This window comes from Ictidomys tridecemlineatus, chromosome 4 (genome assembly GCF_052094955.1).
Source record: "Ictidomys tridecemlineatus isolate mIctTri1 chromosome 4, mIctTri1.hap1, whole genome shotgun sequence".
Lineage (NCBI taxonomy): Eukaryota > Metazoa > Chordata > Mammalia > Rodentia > Sciuridae > Ictidomys > Ictidomys tridecemlineatus.
Window position 1 is genome coordinate 52472637 of NC_135480.1, and position 7529 is coordinate 52480165.

Sequence of the window (7529 nt, forward strand, 5' to 3'; positions counted from 1 at the left end):
TTTGCTGTTACTCTGCCATGGTTAGAAACAGAAGACATTTTCATTACAATAGAAAGATAGATCCTCTTTAATTTTTATTTTATTTTATTTTATTTATTTTTTAAGCAGCAAAGAGGTGTTTATTGCAAGCTAGCTGGATCCTCTGCACGCACACAGCAACTGGTGACACTGAGAGGCCCTGAGCCCAGAGTTTGCAGCAGTTTTATACACTCTTTGGGGAAAGCAGGGACTTCACATACATCATAGTATCTCTTAGTAAATCATCACACACGGTGGGAAAATCATAAAACAACTCTAAAACATGATTAGCACATTCACTGGCAGGAACAAGTTGGGTAGGGGTGATTGGTTAGTAACAAGAGGGGGATTTGTTTGAACTGATTGGTTTAAGCCACAAGGGGAGTACATGCTGAACTACATGGTTTCCCAACATGTTATCAACCACCAAAAACTACTGGGAGGGTCATCTGGGATCCCAGGTATTTTCCCTATCTCATGCTGATTGGTGGCTGCTAGGGGGTTGCTATGGGTCCCCACCTAGTCTGACTGAGTCAGGGACACCTGGCGCAGCAGATCTCTCCTGTTATTTGTAGATAAACAACTCAGCAGGGTGGGTATGTACATAGGAGTCCTCAGTGGGTCTTTCCAAGGACAAGGGTCACACCCCCTTCCTTGGACAGGCTTTGCTCTGAGGTAGAGGCTGGTTTTTCATTCCCCTCTTTGTCTGGAAAATTGGAAACTAATCATGGTTCCCTCTGTTGGGGGTCTATTTGGGCAGGCTCTACATCTTGATAAACAGTAACCCTCAGGAGACAGTCTTCAACTTCCCAGACTCACTCAAAATTGGACTCCTAGGGCTGGGGATGTGGCTCAAGTGGTAGTGCACTAGCCTGGCATGCATGCGGCCCCGGTTCGATCCTCAGCACCACATACAAAAAAAGATGTTGTGTCCACCAAGAACTAAAAAAAATAAATATTAAAAAAAAATTCTCTCTCTCTCTTTAAAAAAAAATTAATGAAAAAAATTGGCCTCCTAGATCCAACCTGACTCGATTTACCTATCTACATTGTCTATCTATTTCTGGCTTCATTCCCCCCTCTAATATTAGGAACTCCTTATTGCTGTAAGGAGAAGGCACAACGGCTGATTCTGGCTGCTTCAGAGCTCAAAGGGAGTGTCTAACATGAGGGGGCTCTATAATATGGGGGACGTGAATTCCCTTTTAGAAGTCAGTTCCATTTGAAGTCTGGTTCGGGAAAAACAGGTTGTCGTCTGGGGGTGGGTGCTTCGGCCGGGTTTTCATCACCTCTCGATCGGGGTGTCTGGGTAGGCTTATAAGGGGGATCCCGGACGAGCCCCCATATGTTATGTTTGAATTTGGGACTCCCAAAAGACCACCAGAGACCAAGATCGATGTAAGCAACAAAGAGGTGTTTATTGCGAGCTAGCTCGCTCCTCCACATGCACACAGCAACTGGTGATGCTGAGAGGCCTATTTTATTTTTTTAATTATTTTGTGGTGCTGGAGATTGAACCCAGTGTCATGTGCTAGGCAAGCATTGTACGTTGGAGTACATTTCTAGCTGGATATTCTTTTTATCACCTAAAATATTCAGGGTAATCATGAGGGTCAAAAGAGAAATCATGCAACAGGTTTGTATTTTTTTTTTTTTTTTGTACTGGGGATTGAATCCAGGAGCACTTAACTACTGAGCTGCATCCCCAGCCCTTTTTCATATTTTATTTAAAGACAGGCTCTCACTGAGTTGCTTACGGCCTGGCTAAGTTGCTGAGGCTGGTTCTGAACCCGCAGTCCTCCTGCCTCAGCCTCCCAAGCAGCTGTGGTTACAGGTGTGCACCACCATGCTACGTTTATCCTTTTAATTCACATTAGAAAAGTTTCCTTTTACCTGTCCACTCATACTGTGGGAGAGATATACCACCCACTTTGCATGGTCATGTGATATAGAAAGATGGAAAACAGGAAGATTCCACAAAAAGAAATCAAAATATGTGAAGTAGGTTCTGGGGATATAGCTCAGTTGGAAGAGTGCTTGCCTCACATGCACAAGGCCCTGGATTTAATCCCCAGCACCACCACAAAAAAAAAAAAAAAAAAAAAAAAAAAAAAAAGTGAGGTAGCTTTGTCTCCAATATTCAGAAAACTCTGACCTAAGATCAGCCCTGTCCTGTCACCAGGAAGGAGAACTGTGGTTGGGGATTTGGCAGCCTTCATTTTCTAGGAAGGTAATCAATCATGTTTGGATATGGTTCAAAGTGGTGGAAACTTTAAGAGGTGAGCCTACTGGAAGGTCATCAGAGGCATCACTCTTGGAAGAGATTAATATAGTTTTCCTTGGACCCAAGTTAGTTATTATGAGAACAGGTGAGGGATACCACCATTTGGCCCCTTATATACATGTCTGGTTCTTTTTCCTTTCTTCACTATGTAGTGATACAGCCAGAGAGTCCCATCAGGAGGCAGTGCCATACTGTTTGGATTCTCCAGACTCCTGTTTAGTGATCTAAGTAGATGTCTTTAATAAAATACCTAGTCTCAGGAATTTTTTTATAGCAGCAGAAAACAGACTAGTACAGCAATCTAATTGACAGCTGATTCAGAAATATTCAACTTTTAAGCGGCAAAAATTATAGTAGTCAAACCATAGGGTTTCATTTCTATTGTGGCTTAGTAAAGGCAGACAGACTTGGGTGGAATCTTGACTTATAATTTTTAGCTTTTATATGACTATGGGCTTAATTTTCTCTTCAGTGAGATAGAAATGACCGCATTTCTATCATTAGATTGTTGTAAGATGATATATATCAAGCAGTTAGCCCAAATTTTGTACACAACGAATGTTGAACAAATGATATGTTTCAAGACATTTCACCCAGAATGGTTTTCAAATATTCACATAGTGGTGGAATTTACCAAAGATTTGATAATTGAGAATTATTATTAATTTAGATCCAGAGCCTAGTATGAGACTGCAATGAATAAAAAGATAAGTCAATCACTTTTTTAATTATTGATTTGTTTCATACATCATTATTGAGAAATTATTATAAGATAGAAAAGAATAAATAAAACTTAAAAACAAATAGAGTCAGCACAGTGGTGCGTACCTGTAACCACAGGAACTCAGTAGGCAGAGGCAGGAGAATTGCAAGTTCAAGGCCAGCTGAACAACTCAGAGAGAACCTGTGTCAAAATAAAAAATAAAAAGGACTAGGGATGTGACTCAATGATAAAGCACCCTAGATTCAATCCCCAGTACCAGAATAAATAAATATATATATAAAACAGGGAAATATATACTTAAAAGAAGAAAGAGATTGGGCTGGGATATAGTTTAGTGGTAGAATGCCCCTGGGTTCAATCCCCAATACTGCAAAAAAGGAAAAAAAAATTTAAAGATGAAACCACCATATGATCAAGAAATTGCAGTCTTAAGAATTGAAGAGAAATGAAGTTATGTTCACATAAAACCTGTACATAAATGTTTATTTATCCTTTATTAATACTAGTCCAATATTGGAAACTAGAAGTACTTCAGTGGATGAACAGTTAAATAAACTATAGTACACCTATAGCATGGTGTTACTCAATAAGGAACAAACTTGTTTTTTCCCCAGTACCGGGGATTGAACCCAGAGGTACTCTACCACTGAGCTAGACCTTTAGCACTTTTATTTTGAGTCAGTCTTGCACAGGCTGAACTTAAATTATATTCCTCCTGCCTCAGCCTCCTGAATTGCTGGGAGTACAGGTATGCATCACCTGTATCCAGCAGAAGAAAGAAAAAAATGTTACACAAAACCACCTGGATGAATCTCCAGAGCAGGTTGCTGAGTGAGAAAAGCTAATCTTGAAGTTTATACATTGTATCATACCATTTAATAACTTTCTTTCTTCCTTCCTTTGTTCCTCCCTTCCTCCCTTCCTTTCTTTATTTTAACCCAGGGACACTTAACCACTGAGCCACATTCCTTTTTATGTTTTATTTAGAGTTAGGGTCTCCCTGAGTTGCTTAGGGCCTCACTGAGTTGCTGAGACTGACTTTGAACTTGTGATCCTTCTGCCTCAGCCTCCCAAAGTGCTGGGATTATAGGTGTGCACCACCATGCCCAGCGGTTTTGTTGTTCTTTTTCATATCTTTGGTTTTTACAGCCCACAAGCTAAGAATGGTTTTTACATTTTTGACCCAGCTATTTCTCTTCTTGGACTATACCCAAAGGACCTAAAAACAGCATATTACAGGGACACAGCCACAAAAATGTTTATAGCAGCACAATTCACAATAGCTAAACTGTGGAGCCAACCTAGATGTCCTTCAGTGGATGAATGGATTAAAAAAATGTGGCATTGATACACAATGGAATATTACTTAGCACTAAAAAAGAACAAGATCATGGCATTTGCAAGTAAATGGATGGCGTTAGAGAAGATTATGCTAAGTGAAGTTAGCCAATCCCCAAAACACAAATGCCAAATGTTTTCTCTGATATAAGGGGGGTAACTCAAAGTGGGGTAGGGAGGGAGAGCAAGGGAGGAAGATTATTTCTAGGTAGGGAAGAGGGGTGGGAGGGGAAGGGAGGGGAAAGGAGAATAGCAAGGATGGTGGAAGGTGATTGTCATCATTATACACAATACATATATGAAGATTTGAATTTGGTGTCAACATACCTTATATACAGAGATATGATAAATTATGGTATATTTGTGTATTAAGAATTGTAATGCAAAAAAAAAGAGAGAGTACTTGTATAATGGCATAATTTTGCATGAACATACTTTATATACAGAGTTAAGAAAACTTGTACTGTAAATGAGTAATAATGAGTGTAATATATTCTACTATTGTCATGTATGTAAAAAATAAATTAAAAAAGGAAAATAGACAAAAGTTAAATATGTAAACAATTTTGAACTCTATTAATAAAAATTATGAAAATAAAAAAAGAAATGCAAAAAATATTCAACAGAAACTGTATATGTTCTATAAATATAAAATATTTACTCTCTGGCCCTTTACGTAACTGTTCAAGAAACAGTATTTAGTATGTAACTAGGACCCAATGGAGCCTACATACTTTACTATAGTTCACCAAGGACAATGCAACCAAAGCTCCCAGTCATGCACCTCATCCCGAGAGTCAGCCATCCATGAACTAAGTCTCTAAAACCATGAGCCAAAATTAACTTTTCCTACCCTAGGTTGTTCTGATTAGGTATTTTGGTCATAGCAATGAAAAGAGGACTAACATAGTCTATCATGCCATATGGTCAAGAATTTCCTTTTACAATAGAAATGCTACATTTGGGATTAGGTCTAAGGAGGACAGAAGACATGAATAAATTTCAAATGACTCTAACTCCTATGTTGCTAATGTTAATTGCACTTCAATTCCTTCAATTCACTCTAATGATGGGGGGACAGGAAACAGGCCTTATTTATGGAAGGGTCAGGTATTATGTTGGCATTAATCTTATTTTTTTTTGGTGGGCTTCTTTTTTTTTTTTTTTTTTTGTCTTTTTTTGGAACTGGGGGTCGAACCCAGGGCTTTGCCAATGCAAGGCAGACGCTTTGCCACTGAGCTACATCCCAGCCCATTATGTTGGCATTAATAAAGAATAGATGGATGTATAGTTTCTTATACTGAGGATTGAACCCATGGACATCCCAAATCAGGGATGTAGCACTCTACCACTGACCTATATTCCTAGCTGGGTCTGGTGGAGCATGCCTGAATCCTAGCACCTTGGGAGACTAAGACAGGAGGATCACAAATTCAAAGCTAGCCTCAGCAAAAGCAAGGTGCTAAGCAACTCAGTGAGACCCTGTCTCTAAATAAATTACAAAATAGGGCTGGGGATGTAGTTCAGTGATCCAGTGTCCCTGAATTCAATCCCTAGTACCAAAAAAAAAAAAAAAAAAGGTTTAAGCCAGGGACTTTGGTGCACACCTGTCATCCCAGTGCTTCAGTAGGCTGATGCAGGAGGACAGGAGGATCATGAGTTCAAAGACACTTTAACAACTTAGCAAGGTCCTAAGTAACTCAAAGAGACCTGTCTCTTAATAAAATATATTTTTAAAAAAAGGGCTGGGGATGTGACTCAGTGGTTAAGCCCTCCAAATTCAATCACCAGTACAACAACATCAAAAAGAATGGATCAAACCATACCCCTGCTTCTACTTGGGGGTGACCATAAAGGACAATGATCAAGAAATATCCTCCCAGAGGGTAGAGTTGAGAATAGTACATTTGGTTATTCAATTTGTTTTGTTTTTGTTTTGTTTTTGTTTCTTATACTGAGGATTGAATCCATGGACATCCCAAATCAGGGATGTAGCACTCTACCACTGACCTATATCCCCATCCCTCTTCATTTTTTATTTTGAAACATGGTCTCAATAAGTTGTAAAGGCTGGCCTAAAGCTTGTGATCCTCCTGCCTCAACTTCCTGAGTAGCTGGGATTACAGGTGTGCACCACTGTCCCTGGCTATTGTTCATTTGATTTGTATGGAGGCATAAGTGGCCTGATAGGGATATAATATGGACTCCCAGTAATGTATGTATTGTCTGATTAATCAGGATCCTTGAAGAAGTTTGAAAGATGGGACAAAAAGGGCCTGAGGAAGAGGTAAATTGTTGAATTTAATGAAATAGGCATAAAAAGTATAGAATTTTGTGTCTCAGGATAATGTCTACTACAGAACAAATATCACAAAGGATACACTGAGTCCAGGAAGACAGGATGACTTGCATTATGGATGGCAGTCAGACTCTTTTTAGCCATCCCAGTGCTCAATGAATCTATTCATGGAGTGGTCATGTTAGTAGGATTGGAGGCTATACATAGGCCCAACATGGGTTCCTTTCAATCAGTGTTGATCTGGCTATTGCCACTGATGAATGCCCAGACCCTAGCATAAGAGACTATTGCTGAGACCTCAATATTATTCCATCATTGGAGGGCCCAGTTAATTCCTTGGTGTCAGATTGATTATATCAAACCCATTCCTTCCTTGAATGAGTAGCAATGTGGTCTTAGTACGATTGAAAACTACTCCAGAAATGAAGTTGTTGCTACCCACAATGCTTCTGCCAGCACCACTTAATATTTACAGAATTTTTCTCTGTCTTTCTTTATTGTAGTGCTGGGGATCTAATCCAGGACCTTGTACATCTTAAGCAAGTATTCTACCATTGAGACTAGTTTGTTTGTTTTGAAATAGGGTATAAGATATTGCCTTGAACTTATGATCCTTCTGCCTTACTCTCCCAAGTACCTGGAATTATGCATAATCATGCTCTCTTGGCTTTAAAATAGGGACTCTTGGACTGGGGATGTAGTTCAGTTGGTGGAGTTCCTGCCTAGATGTACAAGGCATGGCATTCCTTCCCCAGCACGGCAAAAAAGAAAGAGAGAGGGACTCTATAGCAAAGAAAGTACAACAGTAAGAGGATGGACACAAATCCATTGATCTTTCCATATTTCCCATCTCAAAGCTGTTTTTG